Genomic DNA, 22986 nt, shown 5'->3' on the forward strand with positions numbered 1-22986 from the left:
GTTTTGTAGACCTTCAGTTTAGCACACCGAGCAGCTGGCAAGTGTGGGGCATTGCGGCTTAGATGGTTAAAGCACCTGCCTTGTAAACAGGAGATCCTGGGTTTGAATCAAATTAATCCAAAAAAACACACGTAAACATTTACAACTCTGGCGGAACTCAAACCCGCAACCTTTGCATCACACTACACAGCCAGTCTAAAAGTCCAGCACACTATCCATTGCGCCACAGAGCCCTGCACTGTTGTAACTGGCACGGCAAAGTTGAGGTAAAAAAACACACACATTTCAGGATGGAAAGCAAAGCACACAGCTTACCCTGGAAATCAAAGGGGCCAGTTGCACAAAGCAAGGACTCAATGCCAACAGGGGATGTAGCTCAGTGGTAGAGTGCGTGCTTTGCATGTATGAGGCCCCGGGTTCAATCCCCGGCATCTCCAGGTGGTATTTCTTTACCCAGTTCTTCCATGAAATCACAATTTGTTTTTTATTAAAAACTCTCTTCCATCACCCAGCCCTTTCTGGTTTCATTCATTCAATCTATCTATCTGTCTTTTGATTTATAAATGTCAATAATATTTATTTTATTAATCACTATCTAACTTTTGATTTATAATTATAAACATATATATATATACATATATATATATATATATTTCTCTATCTATATTTTGATTTCTAAAAATAAATATTATTTTTTACCTCTTTCCTCCTCTCTATCCATCCATCTATTAGCCATACCATTACAAAAAAGGTCTTTTTATCTAAAAATAAATATTATTATTTTTAACTTTCTCCTTCTCTCTATCCATCCATCTATTAGCCATGCCATTACAAAAAAAAAGTCTTCTTATCTTCTCCGTTTCACATGATTAATGTTGTCATTGAAGCTAAATTAATCAGAATAACAGGACCAGAGGGAGACACAAAAGAGATATGCTCCAGGAGCCGGTTCTTCAAAACTTGTAATCTGGATCGTTTTGATCCATTTGTTCAGAAAATGTCACTGCTGGATTATCCATATATGAATAATTGCGATTAAAAAGTCCAGCATTTTAAAAAGTAATCTCGATCACAAAATATAGGATTACAAATCCAGATAATTTGTATCCAGATTACAAATTTTGAAAAAGCAGCTCCCGGTGAGCCTCCAACTCACAACCGCAGCATCCTGCCGTATAAGTACCACACACAAAACAAGTGCACCACATGGAGCACCGTGAGGAGATCTCAGAAAAATTGAGGGAAGCTGTCAAAACAAAATAACCTTACTGTCCACCAAGTCCTGGGACAGTTTTGTAGACCTTCAGTTTAGCACACCGAGCAGCTGGCAAGTGTGGGGCATTGCGGCTTAGATGGTTAAAGCACCTGCCTTGTAAACAGGAGATCCTGGGTTTGAATCAAATTAATCCAAAAACACACACTTAAACATTTACAACTCTGGCGGAACTCAAACCCGCAACCTTTGCATCACACTACACAGCCAGTCTAAAAGTCCAACACACTATCCATTGCGCCACAGAGCCCTGCACTGTTGTAACTGGCACGGCAAAGTTGAGGTAAAAAAACACACACATTTCAGGATGGAAAGCAAAGCACACAGCTTACCCTGGAAATCAAAGGGGCCAGTTGCATAAAGCAAGGACTCAATGCCAACAGGGGATGTAGCTCAGTGGTAGAGCGCATGCTTTGCATGTATGAGGCCCCGGGTTCAATCCCCAGCATCTCCAGGTGGTATTTCTTTACCCCGTTCTTCCATGAAATCACAATTTTTTGTTTATTAAAAACTCTCTTCCATCACCCAGCCCTTTCTGGTTTCATTCATTCAATCTATCTATCTATCTTTTGATTTATAAATGTCAATATTATTTATTTTATTAATCACTATCTAACTTTTGATTCATAATTATAAACATATATATATATATTTTTCTCTATCTATATTTTGATTTCTAAAAATAAATATTATTTTTTACCTCTTTCCTTCTCTCTATCCATCCATCTATTAGCCATACCATTACAAAAAAGGTCTTTTTATCTAAAAATAAATATTATTATTTTTAACTTTCTCCTTCTCTCTATCCATCCATCTATTAGCCATGCCATTACAAAAAAAAAGTCTTCTTATCTTCTCCGTTTCACATGATTAATGTTGTCATTGAAGCTAAATTAATCAGAATAACAGGACCAGAGGGAGACACAAAAGAGATATGCTCCAGGAGCCGCTTCTTCAAAACTTGTAATCTGGATCGTTTTGATCCATTTGTTCAGAAAATGTCACTGCTGGATAATCCATATTATGAATAATTGCGATTAAAAAGTCCAGCATTTTAAAAAGTAATCTCGATCACAAAATATAGGATTACAAATCCAGATAATTTGTATCCAGATTACAAGTTTTGAAAAAGCAGCTCCCGGTGAGCCTCCAACTCACAACCGCAGCATCCTGCCGTATAAGTACCACACACAAAACAAGTGCACCACATGGAGCACCGTGAGGAGATCTCAGAAAAATTGAGGGAAGCTGTCAAAACAAAATAACCTTACTGTCCACCAAGTCCTGGGACAGTTTTGTAGACCTTCAGTTTAGCACACCGAGCAGCTGGCAAGTGTGGGGCATTGCGGCTTAGATGGTTAAAGCACCTGCCTTGTAAACAGGAGATCCTGGGTTTGAATCAAATTAATCCAAAAACACACACTTAAACATTTACAACTCTGGCGGAACTCAAACCCGCAACCTTTGCATCACACTACACAGCCAGTCTAAAAGTCCAGCACACTATACATTGCGCCACAGAGCCCTGCACTGTTGTAACTGGCACAGCAAAGTTGAGGTAAGAAAACACACACATTTCAGGATGGAAAGCAAAGCACACAGCTTACCCTGGAAATCAAAGGGGCCAGTTGCACAAAGCAAGGACTCAATGCCAACAGGGGATGTAGCTCAGTGGTAGAGCGCATGCTTTGCATGTATGAGGCCCCGGGATCAATCCCCGGCATCTCCAGGTGGTATTTCTTTACCCCGTTCTTCCATGAAATCACAATTTGTTGTTTATTAAAAACTCTCTTCCATCACCCAGCCCTTTCTGGTTTCATTCATTCAATCAATCTATCCAGCTTTTGATTTATAAATGTCAATATTATTTATTTTATTAATCACTATCTAACTTTTGATTTATAATTATAAACATATATATATATATATATATTTTTATTTTCTCTATCTATATTTTGATTTCTAAAAATAAATATTATTTTTTACCTCTTTCCTTCTCTCTATCCATCCATCTATTAGCCATACCATTACAAAAAAGGTCTTTTTATCTAAAAATAAATATTATTATTTTTAACTTTCTCCTTCTCTCTATCCATCCATCTATTAGCCATGCCATTACAAAAAAAAAAGTCTTCTTATCTTCTCCGTTTCACATGATTAATGTTGTCATTGAAGCTAAATTAATCAGAATAACAGGACCAGAGGGAGATACAAAAGAGATATGCTCCAGGAGACGGTTCTTCAAAACTTGTAATCTGGATCGTTTTGATCCATTTGTTCAGAAAATGTCACTGCTGGATTATCCATATTATGAATAATTGCGATTAAAAAGTCCAGCATTTTAAAAAGTAATCTCGATCACAAAATATAGGATTACAAATCCAGATAATTTGTATCCAGATTACAAGATTTGAAAAAGCAGCTCCCGGTGAGCCTCCAACTCACAACCGCAGCATCCTGCCGTATAAGTACCACACACAAAACAAGTGCACCACATGGAGCACCGTGAGGAGATCTCAGAAAAATTGAGGGAAGCTGTCAAAACAAAATAACCTTACTGTCCACCAAGTCCTGGGACAGTTTTGTAGACCTTCAGTTTAGCACACCGAGCAGCTGGCAAGTGTGGGGCATTGCGGCTTAGATGGTTAAAGCACCTGCCTTGTAAACAGGAGATCCTGGGTTTCAATCAAATTAATCCAAAAAAACACACATAAACATTTACAACTCTGGCGGAACTCAAACCCGCAACCTTTGCATCACACTACACAGCCAGTCTAAAAGTCCAGCACACTATCCATTGCGCCACAGAGCCCTGCACTGTTGTAACTGGCACGGCAAAGTTGAGGTAAGAAAACACACACATTTCAGGATGGAAAGCAAAGCACACAGCTTACTCTGGAAATCAAAGGGGCCAGTTGCACAAAGCAAGGACTCAATGCCAACAGGGGATGTAGCTCAGTGGTAGAGCGCATGCTTTGCATGTATGAGGCCCCGGGATCAATCCCCGGCATCTCCAGGTGGTATTTCTTTACCCCGTTCTTCCATGAAATCACAATTTGTTGTTTATTAAAAACTCTCTTCCATCACCCAGCCCTTTCTGGTTTCATTCATTCAATTAATCTATCTTTAGATTTATAAATGTCAATATTATTTATTTTATTAATCACTATCTAACTTTTGATTCATAATTATAAACATATATATATATTTTTTTTTTCTCTATCTATATTTTGATTTCTAAAAATAAATATTATTTTTTACCTCTTTCCTTCTCTCTATCCATCCATCTATTAGCCATACCATTACAAAAAAGGTATTTTTATCTAAAAATAAATATTATTATTTTTAACTTTCTCCTTCTCTCTATCCATCCATCTATTAGCCATGCCATTACAAAAAAAAAAGTCTTCTTATCTTCTCCGTTTCACATGATTAATGTTGTCATTGAAGCTAAATTAATCAGAATAACAGGACCAGAGGGAGACACAAAAGAGATATGCTCCAGGAGCCGCTTCTTCAAAACTTGTAATCTGGATCGTTTTGATCCATTTGTTCAGAAAATGTCACTGCTGGATTATCCATATTATGAATAATTGCGATTAAAAAGTCCAGCATTTTAAAAAGTAATCTCGATCACAAAATATAGGATTAGAAATCCAGATAATTTGTATCCAGATTACAAATTTTGAAAAAGCAGCTCCCGGTGAGCCTCCAACTCACAACCGCAGCATCCTGCCGTATAAGTACCACACACAAAACAAGTGCACCACATGGAGCACCGTGAGGAGATCTCAGAAAAATTGAGGGAAGTTGTCAAAACAAAATAACCTTACTGTCCACCAAGTCCTGGGACAGTTTTGTAGACCTTCAGTTTAGCACACCGAGCAGCTGGCAAGTGTGGGGCATTGCGGCTTAGATGGTTAAAGCACCTGCCTTGTAATCAGGAGATCCTGGGTTTGAATCAAATTAATCCAAAAACACACACTTAAACATTTACAACTCTGGCGGAACTCAAACCCGCAACCTTTGCATCACACTACACAGCCAGTCTAAAAGTCCAGCACACTATCCATTGCGCCACAGAGCCCTGCACTGTTGTAACTGGCACGGCAAAGTTGAGGTAAGAAAACACACACATTTCAGGATGGAAAGCAAAGCACACAGCTTACCCTGGAAATCAAAGGGGCCAGTTGCACAAAGCAAGGACTCAATGCCAACAGGGGATGTAGCTCAGTGGTAGAGTGCATGCTTTGCATGTATGAGGCCCCGGGTTCAATCCCCGGCATCTCCAGGTGGTATTTCTTTACCCAGTTCTTCCATGAAATCACAATTTGTTTTTTATTAAAAACTCTCTTCCATCACCCAGCCCTTTCTGGTTTCATTCATTCAATCTATCTATCTGTCTTTTGATTTATAAATGTCAATATTATTTATTTTATTAATCACTATCTAACTTTTGATTTATAATTATAAACATATATATATATATATATATTTTTTCTCTATCTATATTTTGATTTCTAAAAATAAATATTATATTTTACCTCTTTCCTTCTCTCTATCCATCCATCTATTTGCCATACCATTACAAAAAAGGTATTTTTATCTAAAAATAAATATTATTATTTTAACTTTCTCCTTCTCTCTATCCATCCATCTATTAGCCATGCCATTACAAAAAAAAAAGTCTTCTTATCTTCTCCGTTTCACATGATTAATGTTGTCATTGAAGCTAAATTAATCAGAATAACAGGACCAGAGGGAGACACAAAAGAGATATGCTCCAGGAGCCGCTTCTTCAAAACTTGTAATCTGGATCGTTTTGATCCATTTGTTCAGAAAATGTCACTGCTGGATTATCCATATTATGAATAATTGCGATTAAAAAGTCCAGCATTTTAAAAAGTAATCTCGATCACAAAATATAGGATTACAAATCCAGATAATTTGTATCCCGATTACAAGTTTTGAAAAAGCAGCTCCCGGTGAGCCTCCAACTCACAACCGCAGCATCCTGCCGTATAAGTACCACACACAAAACAAGTGCACCACATGGAGCACCGTGAGGAGATCTCAGAAAAATTGAGGGAAGCTGTCAAAACAAAATAACCTTACTGTCCACCAAGTCCTGGGACAGTTTTGTAGACCTTCAGTTTAGCACACCGAGCAGCTGGCAAGTGTGGGGCATTGCGGCTTAGATGGTTAAAGCACCTGCCTTGTAGACAGGAGATCCTGGGTTTGAATCAAATTAATCCAAAAACACACACTTAAACATTTACAACTCTGGCGGAACTCAAACCCGCAACCTTTGCATCACACTACACAGCCAGTCTAAAAGTCCAGCACACTATCCATTGCGCCACAGAGCCCTGCACTGTTGTAACTGGCACGGCAAAGTTGAGGTAAAAAAACACACACATTTCAGGATGGAAAGAAAAGCACACAGCTTACCCTGGAAATCAAAGGGGCCAGTTGCACAAAGCAAGGACTCAATGCCAACAGGGGATGTAGCTCAGTGGTAGAGCGCATGCTTTGCATGTATGAGGCCCCGGGTTCAATCCCCGGCATCTCCAGGTGGTATTTCTTTACCCCGTTCTTCCATGAAATCACAATTTGTTGTTTATTAAAAATTCTCTTCCATCACCCAGCCCTTTCTGGTTTCATTCATTCAATCAATCTATCTATCTTTTGATTTATAAATGTCAATATTATTTATTTTATTAATCACTATCTAACTTTTGATTCATAATTATAAACATATATATATATTTTTTTTTTCTCTATCTATATTTTGATTTCTAAAAATAAATATTATTTTTTACCTCTTTCCTTCTCTCTATCCATCCATCTATTAGCCATGCCATTACAAAAAAAAAGTCTTCTTATCTTCTCCGTTTCACATGATTAATGTTGTCATTGAAGCTAAATTAATCAAAATAACAGGACCAGAGGGAGAAACAAAAGAGATATGCTCCAGGAGCCGCTTCTTCAAAACTTGTAATCTGGATCGTTTTGATCCATTTGTTCAGAAAATGTCACTGCTGGATTATCCATATTATGAATAATTGCGATTAAAAAGTCCAGCATTTTAAAAAGTAATCTCGATCACAAAATATAGGATTACAAATCCAGATAATTTGTATCCAGATTACAAGTTTTGAAAAAGCAGCTCCCGGTGAGCCTCCAACTCACAACCGCAGCATCCTGCCGTATAAGTACCACACACAAAACAAGTGCACCACATGGAGCACCGTGAGGAGATCTCAGAAAAATTGAGGGAAGCTGTCAAAACAAAATAACCTTACTGTCCACCAAGTCCTGGGACAGTTTTGTAGACCTTCAGTTTAGCACACCGAGCAGCTGGCAAGTGTGGGGCATTGCGGCTTAGATGGTTAAAGCACCTGCCTTGTAAACAGGAGATCCTGGGTTTCAATCAAATTAATCCAAAAAAACACACATAAACATTTACAACTCTGGCGGAACTCAAACCCGCAACCTTTGCATCACACTACACAGCCAGTCTAAAAGTCCAGCACACTATCCATTGCGCCACAGAGCCCTGCACTGTTGTAACTGGCACGGCAAAGTTGAGGTAAGAAAACACACACATTTCAGGATGGAAAGCAAAGCACACAGCTTACTCTGGAAATCAAAGGGGCCAGTTGCACAAAGCAAGGACTCAATGCCAACAGGGGATGTAGCTCAGTGGTAGAGCGCATGCTTTGCATGTATGAGGCCCCGGGATCAATCCCTGGCATCTCCAGGTGGTATTTCTTTACCCCGTTCTTCCATGAAATCACAATTTGTTGTTTATTAAAAACTCTCTTCCATCACCCAGCCCTTTCTGGTTTCATTCATTCAATTAATCTATCTTTAGATTTATAAATGTCAATATTATTTATTTTATTAATCACTATCTAACTTTTGATTCATAATTATAAACATATATATATATATTTTTTTCTCTATCTATATTTTGATTTCTAAAAATAAATATTATTTTTTACCTCTTTCCTTCTCTCTATCCATCCATCTATTAGCCATACCATTACAAAAAAGGTCTTTTTATCTAAAAATAAATATTATTATTTTTAACTTTCTCCTTCTCTCTATCCATCCATCTATTAGCATGCCATTACAAAAAAAAAAAGTCTTCTTATCTTCTCCGTTTCACATGATTAATGTTGTCATTGAAGCTAAATTAATCAGAATAACAGGACCAGAGGGAGACACAAAAGAGATATGCTCCAGGAGCCGCTTCTTCAAAACTTGTAATCTGGATCGTTTTGATCCATTTGTTCAGAAAATGTCACTGCTGGATTATCCATATTATGAATAATTGCGATTAAAAAGTCCAGCATTTTAAAAAGTAATCTCGATCACAAAATATAGGATTAGAAATCCAGATAATTTGTATCCAGATTACAAATTTTGAAAAAGCAGCTCCCGGTGAGCCTCCAACTCACAACCGCAGCATCCTGCCGTATAAGTACCACACACAAAACAAGTGCACCACATGGAGCACCGTGAGGAGATCTCAGAAAAATTGAGGGAAGTTGTCAAAACAAAATAACCTTACTGTCCACCAAGTCCTGGGACAGTTTTGTAGACCTTCAGTTTAGCACACCGAGCAGCTGGCAAGTGTGGGGCATTGCGGCTTAGATGGTTAAAGCACCTGCCTTGTAAACAGGAGATCCTGGGTTTGAATCAAATTAATCCAAAAACACACACTTAAACATTTACAACTCTGGCGGAACTCAAACCCGCAACCTTTGCATCACACTACACTGCCAGTCTAAAAGTCCAGCACACTATCCATTGCGCCACAGAGCCCTGCACTGTTGTAACTGGCACGGCAAAGTTGAGGTAAGAAAACACACACATTTCAGGATGGAAAGCAAAGCACACATCTTACCCTGGAAATCAAAGGGGCCAGTTGCACAAAGCAAGGACTCAATGCCAACAGGGGATGTAGCTCAGTGGTAGAGTGCATGCTTTGCATGTATGAGGCCCCGGGTTCAATCCCCGGCATCTCCAGGTGGTATTTCTTTACCCAGTTCTTCCATGAAATCACAATTTGTTTTTTATTAAAAACTCTCTTCCATCACCCAGCCCTTTCTGGTTTCATTCATTCAATCTATCTATCTGTCTTTTGATTTATAAATGTCAATATTATTTATTTTATTAATCACTATCTAACTTTTGATTTATAATTATAAACATATATATATATATATATTTTTTCTCTATCTATATTTTGATTTCTAAAAATAAATATTATTTTTTACCTCTTTCCTTCTCTCTATCCATCCATCTATTTGCCATACCATTACAAAAAAGGTATTTTTATCTAAAAATAAATATTATTATTTTAACTTTCTCCTTCTCTCTATCCATCCATCTATTAGCCATGCCATTACAAAAAAAAAAGTCTTCTTATCTTCTCCGTTTCACATGATTAATGTTGTCATTGAAGCTAAATTAATCAGAATAACAGGACCAGAGGGAGACACAAAAGAGATATGCTCCAGGAGCCGCTTCTTCAAAACTTGTAATCTGGATCGTTTTGATCCATTTGTTCAGAAAATGTCACTGCTGGATTATCCATATTATGAATAATTGCGATTAAAAAGTCCAGCATTTTAAAAAGTAATCTCGATCACAAAATATAGGATTACAAATCCAGATAATTTGTATCCCGATTACAAGTTTTGAAAAAGCAGCTCCCGGTGAGCCTCCAACTCACAACCGCAGCATCCTGCCGTATAAGTACCACACACAAAACAAGTGCACCACATGGAGCACCGTGAGGAGATCTCAGAAAAATTGAGGGAAGCTGTCAAAACAAAATAACCTTACTGTCCACCAAGTCCTGGGACAGTTTTGTAGACCTTCAGTTTAGCACACCGAGCAGCTGGCAAGTGTGGCATTGCGGCTTAGATGGTTAAAGCACCTGCCTTGTAGACAGGAGATCCTGGGTTTGAATCAAATTAATCCAAAAACACACACTTAAACATTTACAACTCTGGCGGAACTCAAACCCGCAACCTTTGCATCACACTACACAGCCAGTCTAAAAGTCCAGCACACTATCCATTGCGCCACAGAGCCCTGCACTGTTGTAACTGGCACGGCAAAGTTGAGGTAAAAAAACACACACATTTCAGGATGGAAAGAAAAGCACACAGCTTACCCTGGAAATCAAAGGGGCCAGTTGCACAAAGCAAGGACTCAATGCCAACAGGGGATGTAGCTCAGTGGTAGAGCGCATGCTTTGCATGTATGAGGCCCCGGGTTCAATCCCCGGCATCTCCAGGTGGTATTTCTTTACCCCGTTCTTCCATGAAATCACAATTTGTTGTTTATTAAAAATTCTCTTCCATCACCCAGCCCTTTCTGGTTTCATTCATTCAATCAATCTATCTATCTTTTGATTTATAAATGTCAATATTATTTATTTTATTAATCACTATCTAACTTTTGATTCATAATTATAAACATATATATATATTTTTTTTTCTCTATCTATATTTTGATTTCTAAAAATAAATATTATTTTTTACCTCTTTCCTTCTCTCTATCCATCCATCTATTAGCCATACCATTACAAAAAAGGTCTTTTTATCTCAAAATAAATATTATTATTTTTAACTTTCTCCTTCTCTCTATCCATCCATCTATTAGCCATGCCATTACAAAAAAATAGTCTTCTTATCTTCTCCGTTTCACATGATTAATGTTGTCATTGAAGTTAAATTAATCAGAATAACAGGACCAGAGGGAGACACAAAAGAGATATGCTCCAGGAGCCGCTTCTTCAAAACTTGTAATCTGGATCGTTTTGATCCATTTGTTCAGAAAATGTCACTGCTGGATTATCCATATTATGAATAATTGCGATTAAAAAGTCCAGCATTTTAAAAAGTAATCTCGATCACAAAATATAGGATTACAAATCCAGATAATTTGTATCCAGAATACAAGTTTTGAAAAAGCAGCTCCCGGTGAGCCTCCAACTCACAACCGCAGCATCCTGCCGTATAAGTACCACACACAAAACAAGTGCACCACATGGAGCACCGTGAGGAGATCTCAGAAAAATTGAGGGAAGCTGTCAAAACAAAATAACCTTACTGTCCACCAAGTCCTGGGACAGTTTTGTAGACCTTCAGTTTAGCACACCGAGCAGCTGGCAAGTGTGGGGCATTGCGTCTTAGATGGTTAAAACACCTGCCTTGTAAACAGGAGATCCTGGGTTTGAATCAAATTAATCCAAAAAAACACTCGTAAACATTTACAACTCTGGCGGAACTCAAACCCGCAACCTTTGCATCACACTACACAGCCAGTCTAAAAGTCCAGCACACTATACATTGCGCCACAGAGCCCTGCACTGTTGTAACTGGCACGGCAAAGTTGAGGTAAGAAAACACACACATTTCAGGATGGAAAGCAAAGCACACAGCTTACCCTGGAAATCAAAGGGGCCAGTTGCACAAAGCAAGGACTCATTGCCAACAGGGGATGTAGCTCAGTGGTAGAGCGCATGCTTTGCATGTATGAGGCCCCGGGTTCAATCCCCGGCATCTCCAGGTGGTATTTCTTTACCCCGTTCTTCCATGAAATCACAATTTGTTGTTTATTAAAAACTCTCTTCCATCACCCAGCCCTTTCTGGTTTCATTCATTCAATCAATCTATCTATCTTTTGATTTATAAATGTCAATATTATTTATTTTATTAATCACTATCTAACTTTTGATTTATAATTATAAACATATATATATATATATTTTTTTTCTCTATCTATATTTTGATTTCTAAAAATAAATATTATTTTTTACCTCTTTCCTTCTCTCTATCCATCCATCTATTAGCCATACCATTACAAAAAAGGTATTTTTATCTAAAAATAAATATTATTATTTTTAACTTTCTCCTTCTCTCTATCCATCCATCTATTAGCCATGCCATTACAAAAAAAAAGTCTTCTTATCTTCTCCGTTTCACATGATTAATGTTGTCATTGAAGCTAAATTAATCAGAATAACAAAAGAGATATGCTCCAGGAGCCGGTTCTTCAAAACTTGTAATCTGAATCGTTTTGATCCATTTGTTCAGAAAATGTCACTGCTGGATTATCCATATTATGAATAATTGCGATTAAAAAGTCCAGCATTTTAAAAAGTAATCTCGATCACAAAATATAGGATTACAAATCCAGATAATTTGTATCCAGATTACAAGTTTTGAAAAAGCAGCTCCCGGTGAGCCTCCAACTCACAACCGCAGCATCCTGCCGTATAAGTACCACACACAAAACAAGTGCACCACATGGAGCACCGTGAAGAGATCTCAGAAAAATTGAGGGAAGCTGTCAAAACAAAATAACCTTACTGTCCACCAAGTCCTGGGACAGTTTTGTAGACCTTCAGTTTAGCACACCGAGCAGCTGGCAAGTGTGGGGCATTGCGGCTTAGATGGTTAAAGCACCTGCCTTGTAGACAGGAGATCCTGGGTTTGAATCAAATTAATCCAATAACACACACTTAAACATTTACAACTCTGGCAGAACTCAAACCCGCAACCTTTGCATCACACTACACAGCCAGTCTAAAAGTCCAGCACACTATCCATTGCGCCACAGAGCCCTGCACTGTTGTAACTGGCACAGCAAAGTTGAGGTAAGAAAACACACACATTTCAGGATGGAAAGCAAAGCACACAGCTTACCCTGGAAATCAAAGGGGCCAGTTGCACAAAGCAAGGACTCAATGCCAACAGGGGATGTAGCTCAGTGGTAGAGCGCATGCTTTGCATGTATGAGGCCTCGGGATCAATCCCCGGCATCTCCAGGTGGTATTTCTTTACCCCGTTCTTCCATGAAATCACAATTTGTTGTTTATTAAAAACTCTCTTCCATCACCCAGCCCTTTCTGGTTTCATTCATTCAATCAATCTATCCAGCTTTTGATTTATAAATGTCAATATTATTTATTTTATTAATCACTATCTAACTTTTGATTTATAATTATAAACATATATATATATATTTTTTTCTCTATCTATATTTTGATTTCTAAAAATAAATATTATTTTTTACCTCTTTCCTTCTCTCTATCCATCCATCTATTAGCCATACCATTACAAAAAAGGTATTTTTATCTAAAAATAAATATTATTATTTTTAACTTTCTCCTTCTCTCTATCCATCCATCTATTAGCCATGCCATTACAAAAAAAAAGCCTTCTTATCTTCTCCGTTTCACATGATTAATGTTGTCATTGAAGCTAAATTAATCAGAATAACAGGACCAGAGGGAGACACAAAAGAGATATGCTCCAGGAGCCGGTTCTTCAAAACTTGTAATCTGGATCGTTTTGATCCATTTGTTCAGAAAATGTCACTGCTGGATTATCCATATTATGAATAATTGCGATTAAAAAGTCCAGCATTTTAAAAAGTAATCTCGATCACAAAATATAGGATTACAAATCCAGATAATTTGTATCCAGATTACAAGTTTTGAAAAAGCAGCTCCCGGTGAGCCTCCAACTCACAACCGCAGCATCCTGCCGTATAAGTACCACACACAAAACAAGTGCACCACATGGAACAATGTGAGGAGATCTCAGAAAAATTGAGGGAAGCTGTCAAAACAAAATAACCTTACTGTCCACCAAGTCCTGGGACAGTTTTGTAGACCTTCAGTTTAGCACACCGAGCAGCTGGCAAGTGTGGGGCATTGCGGCTTAGATGGTTAAAGCACCTGCCTTGTAAACAGGAGATCCTGGGTTTCAATCAAATTAATCCAAAAAAACACACATAAACATTTACAACTCTGGTGGAATTCAAACCCGCAACCTTTGCATCACACTACACAGCCAGTCTAAAAGTCCAGCACACTATCCATTGTGCCACAGAGCCCTGCACTGTTGTAACTGGCACGGCAAAGTTGAGGTAAGAAAACACACACATTTCAGGATGGAAAGCAAAGCACACAGCTTACTCTGGAAATCAAAGGGGCCAGTTGCACAAAGCAAGTACTCAATGCCAACAGGGGATGTAGCTCAGTGGTAGCGCGCATGATTTGCATGTATGAGGCCCCGGGTTCAATCCCCAGCATCTCCAGGTGGTATTTCTTTACCCCGTTCTTCCATGAAATCACAATTTGTTGTTTATTAAAAACTCTCTTCCATCACCCAGCCCTTTCTGGTTTCATTCATTCAATCAATCTATTTATCTATCAACTTTTGATTTATAAATGTCAATATTATTTATTTTATTAATCACTATCTAACTTTTGATTTATAATTATAAACATATATATATATATATATATATATATATATATATATATATATATATATATATTTTCTCTATCTATATTTTGATTTCTATAAATAAATATTATTTTTTACCTCTTTCCTTCTCTCTATCCATCCATCTATTAGCCATACCATTACAAAAAAGGTCTTTTTATCTAAAAATAAATATTATTATTTTTAATTTTCTCCTTCTCTCTATCCATCCATCTATTAGCCATGCCATTACAAAAAAAAAGTCTTCTTATCTTCTCCGTTTCACATGATTAATGTTGTCATTGAAGCTAAATTAATCAGAATAACAGGACCAGAGGGAGACACAAAAGAGATATGCTCCAGGAGCCGGTTCTTCAAAACTTGTAATCTGGATCGTTTTGATCCATTTGTTCAGAAAATGTCACTGCTGGATTATCCATATTATGAATAATTGCGATTAAAATGCCCAGCATTTTAAAAAGTAATCTCGATCACAAAATATAGGATTACAAATCCAGATAATTTGTATCCAGATTACAAGTTTTGAAAAAGCAGCTCCCGGTGAGCCTCCAACTCACAACCGCAGCATCCTGCCGTATAAGTACTACACACAAAACAAGTGCACCACATGGAGCACCGTGAGGAGATCTCAGAAAAATTGAGGGAAGCTGTCAAAACAAAATAACCTTACTGTCCACCAAGTCCTGGGACAGTTTTGTAGACCTTCAGTTTAGCACACCGAGCAGCTGGCAAGTGTGGGGCATTGCGGCTTAGATGGTTAAAGCACCTGCCTTGTAAACAGGTGATCCTGGGTTTGAATCAAATTAATCCAAAAAAACACACGTAAACATTTACAACTCTGGCGGAACTCAAACCCGCAACCTTTGCATCACACTACACAGCCAGTCTAAAAGTCCAACACACTATCCATTGCGCCACAGAGCCCTGCACTGTTGTAACTGGCACAGCAAAGTTGAGGTAAGAAAACACACACATTTCAGGATGGAAAGCAAAGCACACAGCTTACCCTGGAAATCAAAGGGGCCAGTTGCACAAAGCAAGGACTCAAAGCCAACAGGGGATGTAGCTCAGTGGTAGAGCGCATGTTTTGCATGTATGAGGCCCCGGGTTCAATCCCCGGCATCTCCAGGTGGTATTTCTTTACCCCATTCTTCCATGAAATCACAATTTGTTGTTTATTAAAAACTCTCTTCCATCACCCAGCCCTTTCTGGTTTCATTCATTCAATCTATCTATCTATCTATCTTTTGATTTATAAATGTCAATATTATTTATTTTATTAATCACTATCTAACTTTTGATTTATAATTATAAACATATATATATATATTTTTTTTTCTCTATCTATATTTTGATTTCTAAAAATAAATATTATTTTTTACCTCTTTCCTTCTCTCTATCCATCCATCTATTAGCCATACCATTACAAAAAAGGTATTTTTATCTAAAAATAAATATTATTATTTTTAACTTTCTCCTTCTCTCTATCCATCCATCTATTAGCCATGCCATTACAAAAAAAAAGTCTTCTTATCTTCTCCGTTTCACATGATTAATGTTGTCATTGAAGCTAAATTAATCAGAATAACAGGACCAGAGGGAGACACAAAAGAGATATGCTCCAGGAGCCGGTTCTTCAAAACTTGTAATCTGGATCGTTTTGATCCATTTGTTCAGAAAATGTCACTGCTGGATTATCCATATTATGAATAATTGCGATTAAAAAGTCCAGCATTTTAAAAAGTAATCTCGATCACAAAATATAGGATTACAAATCCAGATAATTTGTATCCAGATTACAAATTTTGAAAAAGCAGCTCCCGGTGAGCCTCCAACTCACAACCGCAGCATCCTGCCGTATAAGTACCACACACAAAACAAGTGCACCACATGGAGCACCGTGAGGAGATCTCAGAAAAATTGAGGGAAGCTGTCAAAACAAAATAACCTTACTGTCCACCAAGTCCTGGGACAGTTTTGTAGACCTTCAGTTTAGCACACCGAGCAGCTGGCAAGTGTGGGGCATTGCGGCTTAGATGGTTAAAGCACCTGCCTTGTAAACAGGAGATCCTGGGTTTGAAGCAAATTATTCCAAAAAAACACACGTAAACATTTACAACTCTGGCGGAACTCAAACCCGCAACCTTTGCATCACAATACACAGCCAGTCTAAAAGTCCAACACACTATCCATTGCGCCACAGAGCCCTGCACTGTTGTAACTGGCACAGCAAAGTTGAGGTAAGAAAACACACACATTTCAGGATGGAAAGCAAAGCACACAGCTTACCCTGGAAATCAAAGGGGCCAGTTGCACAAAGCAAGGACTCAAAGCCAACAGGGGATGTAGCTCAGTGGTAGAGCGCATGTTTTGCATGTATGAGGCCCCGGGTTCAATCCCCGGCATCTCCAGGTGGTATTTCTTTACCCCATTCTTCCATGAAATCACAATTTGTTGTTTATTAAAAACTCTCTTCCATCACCCAGCCCTTTCTGGTTTCATTCATTCAATCTATCTATCTATCTATCTTTTGATTTATAAATGTCAATATTATTTATTTTATTAATCACTATCTAACTTTTGATTTATAATTATAAACATATATATATATATATTTTTTTTCTCTATCTATATTTTGATTTCTAAAAATAAATATTATTTTTTACCTCTTTCCTTCTCTCTATCCATCCATCTATTAGCCATACCATTACAAAAAAGGTATTTTTATCTAAAAATAAATATTATTATTTTTAACTTTCTCCTTCTCTCTATCCATCCATCTATTAGCCATGCCATTACAAAAAAAAAGTCTTCTTATCTTCTCCGTTTCACATGATTAATGTTGTCATTGAAGCTAAATAAATCAGAATAACAGGACCAGAGGGAGACACAAAAGAGATATGCTCCAGGAGCCGGTTCTTCAAAACTTGTAATCTGGATCGTTTTGATCCATTTGTTCAGAAAATGTCACTGCTGGATTATCCATATTATGAATAATTGCGATTAAAAAGTCCAGCATTTTAAAAAGTAATCTCGATCACAAAATATAGGATTACAAATCCAGATAATTTGTATCCAGATTACAAATTTTGAAAAAGCAGCTCCCGGTGAGCCTCCAACTCACAACCGCAGCATCCTGCCGTATAAGTACCACACACAAAACAAGTGCACCACATGGAGCACCGTGAGGAGATCTCAGAAAAATTGAGGGAAGCTGTCAAAACAAAATAACCTTACTGTCCACCAAGTCCTGGGACAGTTTTGTAGACCTTCAGTTTAGCACACCGAGCAGCTGGCAAGTGTGGGGCATTGCGGCTTAGATGGTTAAAGCACCTGCCTTGTAAACAGGAGATCCTGGGTTTGAAGCAAATTATTCCAAAAAAACACACGTAAACATTTACAACTCTGGCGGAACTCAAACCCGCAACCTTTGCATCACAATACACAGCCAGTCTAAAAGTCCAACACACTATCCATTGCGCCACAGAGCCCTGCACTGTTGTAACTGTCACGGCAAAGTTGAGGTAAGAAAACACACACATTTCAGGATGGAAAGCAAAGCACACAGCTTACCCTGGAAATCAAAGGGGCCAGTTGCACAAAGCAAGGACTCAATGTCAACAGGGGATGTAGCTCAGTGGTAGAGCGCATGTTTTGCATGTATGAGGCCCCGGGTTCAATCCCCGGCATCTCCAGGTGGTATTTCTTTACCCCGTTCTTCCATGAAATCACAATTTGTTGTTTATTAAAAACTCTCTTCCATCACCCAGCCCTTTCTGGATTCATTCAATCAATCTATTTATCTATCTATCTTTTGATTTATAAATGTCAATATTATTTATTTTATTAATCACTATCTAACTTTTGATTTATAATTATAAACATACATATATATATATATATATATATATATTTTTTCTCTATATATATTTTGATTTCTAAAAATAAATATTATTTTTTACCTCTTTCCTTCTCTCTATCCATCCATCTATTAGCCATGCCATTACAAAAAAAAAGTCTTCTTATCTTCTCCGTTTCACATGATTAATGTTGTCATTGAAGCTAAATTAATCAGAATAACAGGACCAGAGGGAGACACAAAAGAGATATGCTCCAGGAGCCGGTTCTTCAAAACTTGTAATCTGGATCGTTTTGATCCATTTGTTCAGAAAATGTCACTGCTGGATTATCCATATTATGAATAATTGCGATTAAAATGCCCAGCATTTTAAAAAGTAATCTCGATCACAAAATATAGGATTACAAATCCAGATAATTTGTATCCAGATTACAAGTTTTGAAAAAGCAGCTCCCGGTGAGCCTCCAACTCACAACCGCAGCATCCTGCCGTATAAGTACTACACACAAAACAAGTGCACCACATGGAGCACCGTGAGGAGATCTCAGAAAAATTGAGGGAAGCTGTCAAAACAAAATAACCTTACTGTCCACCAAGTCCTGGGACAGTTTTGTAGACCTTCAGTTTAGCACACCGAGCAGCTGGCAAGTGTGGGGCATTGCGGCTTAGATGGTTAAAGCACCTGCCTTGTAAACAGGAGATCCTGGGTTTGAATCAAATTAATCCAAAAAAACACACGTAAACATTTACAACTCTGGCGGAACTCAAACCCGCAACCTTTGCATCACACTACACAGCCAGTCTAAAAGTCCAACACACTATCCATTGCGCCACAGAGCCCTGCACTGTTGTAATTGGCACAGCAAAGTTGAGGTAAGAAAACACACACATTTCAGGATGGAAAGCAAAGCACACAGCTTACCCTGGAAATCAAAGGGGCCAGTTGCACAAAGCAAGGACTAAAAGCCAACAGGGGATGTAGCTCAGTGGTAGAGCGCATGTTTTGCATGTATGAGGCCCCGGGTTCAATCCCCGGCATCTCCAGGTGGTATTTCTTTACCCCATTCTTCCATTAAATCAGAATTTGTTGTTTATTAAAAACTCTCTTCCATCACCCAGCCCTTTCTGGTTTCATTCATTCAATCTATCTATCTATCTAACTTTTGATTTATAAATGTCAATATTATTTATTTTTATTAATCACTATCTAAGTTTTGATTTATAATTATAAACATATATATATATATATATTTTTTTTCTCTATCTATATTTTGATTTCTAAAAATAAATTTTATTTTTTACCTCTTTCCTTCTCTCTATCCATCCATCTATTAACCATACCATTACAAAAAAGGTATTTTTATCTAAAAATAAATATTATTATTTTTAACTTTCTCCTTCTCTCTATCCATCCATCTATTAGCCATGCCATTACAAAAAAAAAGTCTTCTTTTCTTCTCCGTTTCACATGATTAATGTTGTCATTGAAGCTAAATTAATCAGAATACAGGACCAGAGGGAGACACAAAAGAGATATGCTCCAGGAGCCGGTTCTTCAAAACTTGTGATCTGGATCGTTTTGATCCATTTGTTCAGAAAATGTCACTGCTGGATTATCCATATTATGAATAATTGCGATTAAAAAGTCCAGCATTTTAAAAAGTAATCTCGATCACAAAATATAGGATTACAAATCCAGATAATTTGTATCCAGATTACAAGTTTTGAAAAAGCAGCTCCCGGTGAGCCTCCAACTCACAACCGCAGCATCCTGCCGTATAAGTACCACACACAAAACAAGTGCACCACATGGAGCACCGTGAGGAGATCTCAGAAAAATTGAGGGAAGCTGTCAAAACAAAATAACCTTACTGTCCACCAAGTCCTGGGACAGTTTTGTAGACCTTCAGTTTAGCACACCGAGCAGCTGGCAAGTGTGGGGCATTGCGGCTTAGATGGTTAAAGCACCTGCCTTGTAAACAGGAGATCCTGGGTTTGAATCAAATTAATCCAAAAAAACACACGTAAACATTTACAACTCTGGCGGAACTCAAACCCGCAACCTTTGCATCACACTACACAGCCAGTCTAAAAGTCCAACACACTATCCATTGCGCCACAGAGCCCTGCACTGTTGTAACTGGCACGGCAAAGTTGAGGTAAGAAAACACACACATTTCAGGATGGAAAGCAAAGCACACAGCTTACCCTGGAAATCAAAGGGGCCAGTTGCACAAAGCAAAGACTCAAAGCCAACAGGGGATGTAGCTCAGTGGTAGAGCGTATGCTTTGCATGTGTGAGGGCCCCGGGTTCAATCTCCGGCATCTCCAGGTGGTATTTCTTTACCCCGTTCTTCCATGAAATCACAATTTGTTGTTTATTAAAAACTCTCTTCCATCACCCAGCCCTTTCTGGTTTCATTCATTCAATCAATCTATCTATCTTTTGAGTTGTAAATGTCAATATTATTTATTTTATTAATCACTATCTAACTTTTGATTTATAATTATAAACATATATATATTTTTTTTCTCTATCTATATTTTGATTTCTAAAAATAAATATTATTTTTTACCTCTTTCCTTCTCTCTATCCATCCATCTATTAGCCATGCCATTACAAAAAAAAGTCTTCTTATCTTCTCCGTTTCACATGATTAATGTTGTCATTGAAGCTAAATTAATCAGAATAACAGGACCAGAGGGAGACACAAAAGAGATATGCTCCAGGAGCCGCTTCTTCAAAACTTGTAATCTGGATCGTTTTGATCCATTTGTTCAGAAAATGTCACTGCTGGATTATCCATATTATGAATAATTGCGATTAAAAAGTCCAGCATTTTAAAAAGTAATCTCGATCACAAAATATAGGATTACAAATCCAGATAATTTGTATCCAGATTACAAGTTTTGAAAAAGCAGCTCCCGGTGAGCCTCCAACTCACAACCGCAGCATCCTGCCGTATAAGTACCACACACAAAACTAGTGCACCACATGGAGCACCGTGAGGAGATCTCAGAAAAATTGAGGGAAGCTGTCAAAACAAAATAACCTTACTGTCCACCAAGTCCTGGGACAGTTTTGTAGACCTTCAGTTTAGGACACCGAGCAGCTGGCAAGTGTGGGGCATTGCGGCTTAGATGGTTAAAACACCTGCCTTGTAAACAGGAGATCCTGGGTTTGAATCAAATTAATCCAAAAAAACACACGTAAACATTTACAACTCTGGCGGAACTCAAACCCGCAACCCTTGCATCACACTACACAGCCAGTCTAAAAGTCCAGCACACTATACATTGCACCACAGAGCCCTGCCCTGTTGTAACTGGCACGGCAAATTTGAGGTAAGAAAACACACACATTTCAGGATGGAAAGCAAAGCACACAGCTTACCCTGGAAATCAAAGGGGCCAGTTGCACAAAGCAAGGATTCAAAGCCAACAGGGGATGTAGCTCAGTGGTAGAGCGCATGTTTTGCATGTATGAGGCCCCGGGTTCAATCCCCGGCATCTCCAGGTGGTATTTCATTACCCCGTTCTTCCATGAAATCACAATTTGTTGTTTATTAAGAACTCTTTTCCATCACCCAGCCCTTTCTGGTTTCATTCATTCAATCAATCTATCTATCTTTTGATTTATAAATGTCAATATTATTTATTTTATTAATCACTATCTAACTTTTGATTTATAATTATAAACATACATATATATATATATTTTTTTCTCTATATATATTTTGATTTCTAAAAATAAATATTATTTTTTACCTCTTTCCTTCTCTCTATCCATCCATCTATTAGCCATGCCATTACAAAAAAAGTCTTCTTATCTTCTCCGTTTCACATGATTAATGTTGTCATTGAAGCTAAATTAATCAGAATAACAGGACCAGAGGGAGACACAAAAGAGATATGCTCCAGGAGCCGGTTCTTCAAAACTTCTAATCTGGATCGTTTTGATCCATTTGTTCAGAAAATGTCACTGCTGGATTATCCATATTATGAATAATTGCGATTTAAAAGTCCAGCATTTTAAAAAGTAATCTCGATGACAAAATATAGGATTACAAATCCAGATAATTTGTATCCAGATTACAAATTTTGAAAAAGCAGCTCCCGGTGAGCCTCCAACTCACAACCGCAGCATCCTGCCGTATAAGTACCACACACAAAACAAGTGCACCACATGGAGCACCGTGAGGAGATCTCAGAAAAATTGAGGGAAGCTGTCAAAACAAAATAACCTTACTGTCCACCAAGTCCTGGGACAGTTTTGTAGACCTTCAGTTTAGCACACCGAGCAGCTGGCACACGTAAACATTTACAACTCTGGCGGAACTCAAACCTGCAACCTTTGCATCACACTACACAGCCAGTCTAAAAGTCCAGCACTCTATCCATTGCGCCACAGAGCCCTGCACTGTTGTAACTGGCACAGCAAAGTTGAGGTAAGAAAACACACACATTTCAGGATGGAAAGCAAAGCACACAGCTTACCCTGGAAATCAAAGGGGCCAGTTGCACAAAGCAAG

General features: G+C 37.9%; 17 non-coding genes across 17 annotated transcripts; all 17 read left to right on the forward strand.

Annotated features, from left to right (window-relative positions):
* The first annotated feature begins 365 nt into the window (after window positions 1-365).
* On the forward strand, window positions 366-437 carry trnaa-ugc (transfer RNA alanine (anticodon UGC)). The gene has a single exon. It is a non-coding gene; the product is annotated as a tRNA-Ala (tRNA).
* Window positions 438-1655: 1218 nt separating this feature from the next.
* Window positions 1656-1727, forward strand: trnaa-ugc (transfer RNA alanine (anticodon UGC)). The gene has a single exon. It is a non-coding gene; the product is annotated as a tRNA-Ala (tRNA).
* Window positions 1728-2930: 1203 nt separating this feature from the next.
* Window positions 2931-3002, forward strand: trnaa-ugc (transfer RNA alanine (anticodon UGC)). Its single transcript has one exon. It is a non-coding gene; the product is annotated as a tRNA-Ala (tRNA).
* Window positions 3003-4217: 1215 nt separating this feature from the next.
* Window positions 4218-4289, forward strand: trnaa-ugc (transfer RNA alanine (anticodon UGC)). Its single transcript has one exon. It is a non-coding gene; the product is annotated as a tRNA-Ala (tRNA).
* Window positions 4290-5492: 1203 nt separating this feature from the next.
* Window positions 5493-5564, forward strand: trnaa-ugc (transfer RNA alanine (anticodon UGC)). Its single transcript has one exon. It is a non-coding gene; the product is annotated as a tRNA-Ala (tRNA).
* Window positions 5565-6774: 1210 nt separating this feature from the next.
* trnaa-ugc (transfer RNA alanine (anticodon UGC)) lies at window positions 6775-6846 on the forward strand. Its single transcript has one exon. It is a non-coding gene; the product is annotated as a tRNA-Ala (tRNA).
* Window positions 6847-7964: 1118 nt separating this feature from the next.
* Window positions 7965-8036, forward strand: trnaa-ugc (transfer RNA alanine (anticodon UGC)). The gene has a single exon. It is a non-coding gene; the product is annotated as a tRNA-Ala (tRNA).
* A 1202-nt stretch (window positions 8037-9238) lies between these two features.
* On the forward strand, window positions 9239-9310 carry trnaa-ugc (transfer RNA alanine (anticodon UGC)). The gene has a single exon. It is a non-coding gene; the product is annotated as a tRNA-Ala (tRNA).
* A 1206-nt stretch (window positions 9311-10516) lies between these two features.
* Window positions 10517-10588, forward strand: trnaa-ugc (transfer RNA alanine (anticodon UGC)). The gene has a single exon. It is a non-coding gene; the product is annotated as a tRNA-Ala (tRNA).
* A 1205-nt stretch (window positions 10589-11793) lies between these two features.
* On the forward strand, window positions 11794-11865 carry trnaa-ugc (transfer RNA alanine (anticodon UGC)). Its single transcript has one exon. It is a non-coding gene; the product is annotated as a tRNA-Ala (tRNA).
* A 1190-nt stretch (window positions 11866-13055) lies between these two features.
* On the forward strand, window positions 13056-13127 carry trnaa-ugc (transfer RNA alanine (anticodon UGC)). The gene has a single exon. It is a non-coding gene; the product is annotated as a tRNA-Ala (tRNA).
* A 2524-nt stretch (window positions 13128-15651) lies between these two features.
* On the forward strand, window positions 15652-15723 carry trnaa-ugc (transfer RNA alanine (anticodon UGC)). The gene has a single exon. It is a non-coding gene; the product is annotated as a tRNA-Ala (tRNA).
* A 1211-nt stretch (window positions 15724-16934) lies between these two features.
* trnaa-ugc (transfer RNA alanine (anticodon UGC)) lies at window positions 16935-17006 on the forward strand. Its single transcript has one exon. It is a non-coding gene; the product is annotated as a tRNA-Ala (tRNA).
* A 1212-nt stretch (window positions 17007-18218) lies between these two features.
* Window positions 18219-18290, forward strand: trnaa-ugc (transfer RNA alanine (anticodon UGC)). The gene has a single exon. It is a non-coding gene; the product is annotated as a tRNA-Ala (tRNA).
* Window positions 18291-19426: 1136 nt separating this feature from the next.
* trnaa-ugc (transfer RNA alanine (anticodon UGC)) lies at window positions 19427-19498 on the forward strand. The gene has a single exon. It is a non-coding gene; the product is annotated as a tRNA-Ala (tRNA).
* A 1214-nt stretch (window positions 19499-20712) lies between these two features.
* On the forward strand, window positions 20713-20785 carry trnaa-ugc (transfer RNA alanine (anticodon UGC)). Its single transcript has one exon. It is a non-coding gene; the product is annotated as a tRNA-Ala (tRNA).
* A 1113-nt stretch (window positions 20786-21898) lies between these two features.
* trnaa-ugc (transfer RNA alanine (anticodon UGC)) lies at window positions 21899-21970 on the forward strand. The gene has a single exon. It is a non-coding gene; the product is annotated as a tRNA-Ala (tRNA).
* The last annotated feature ends 1016 nt before the right edge of the window (window positions 21971-22986 follow it).

This window comes from Acipenser ruthenus, chromosome 39 (genome assembly GCF_902713425.1).
Source record: "Acipenser ruthenus chromosome 39, fAciRut3.2 maternal haplotype, whole genome shotgun sequence".
In the NCBI taxonomy this organism is placed as follows: Eukaryota; Metazoa; Chordata; class Actinopteri; order Acipenseriformes; family Acipenseridae; genus Acipenser; species Acipenser ruthenus.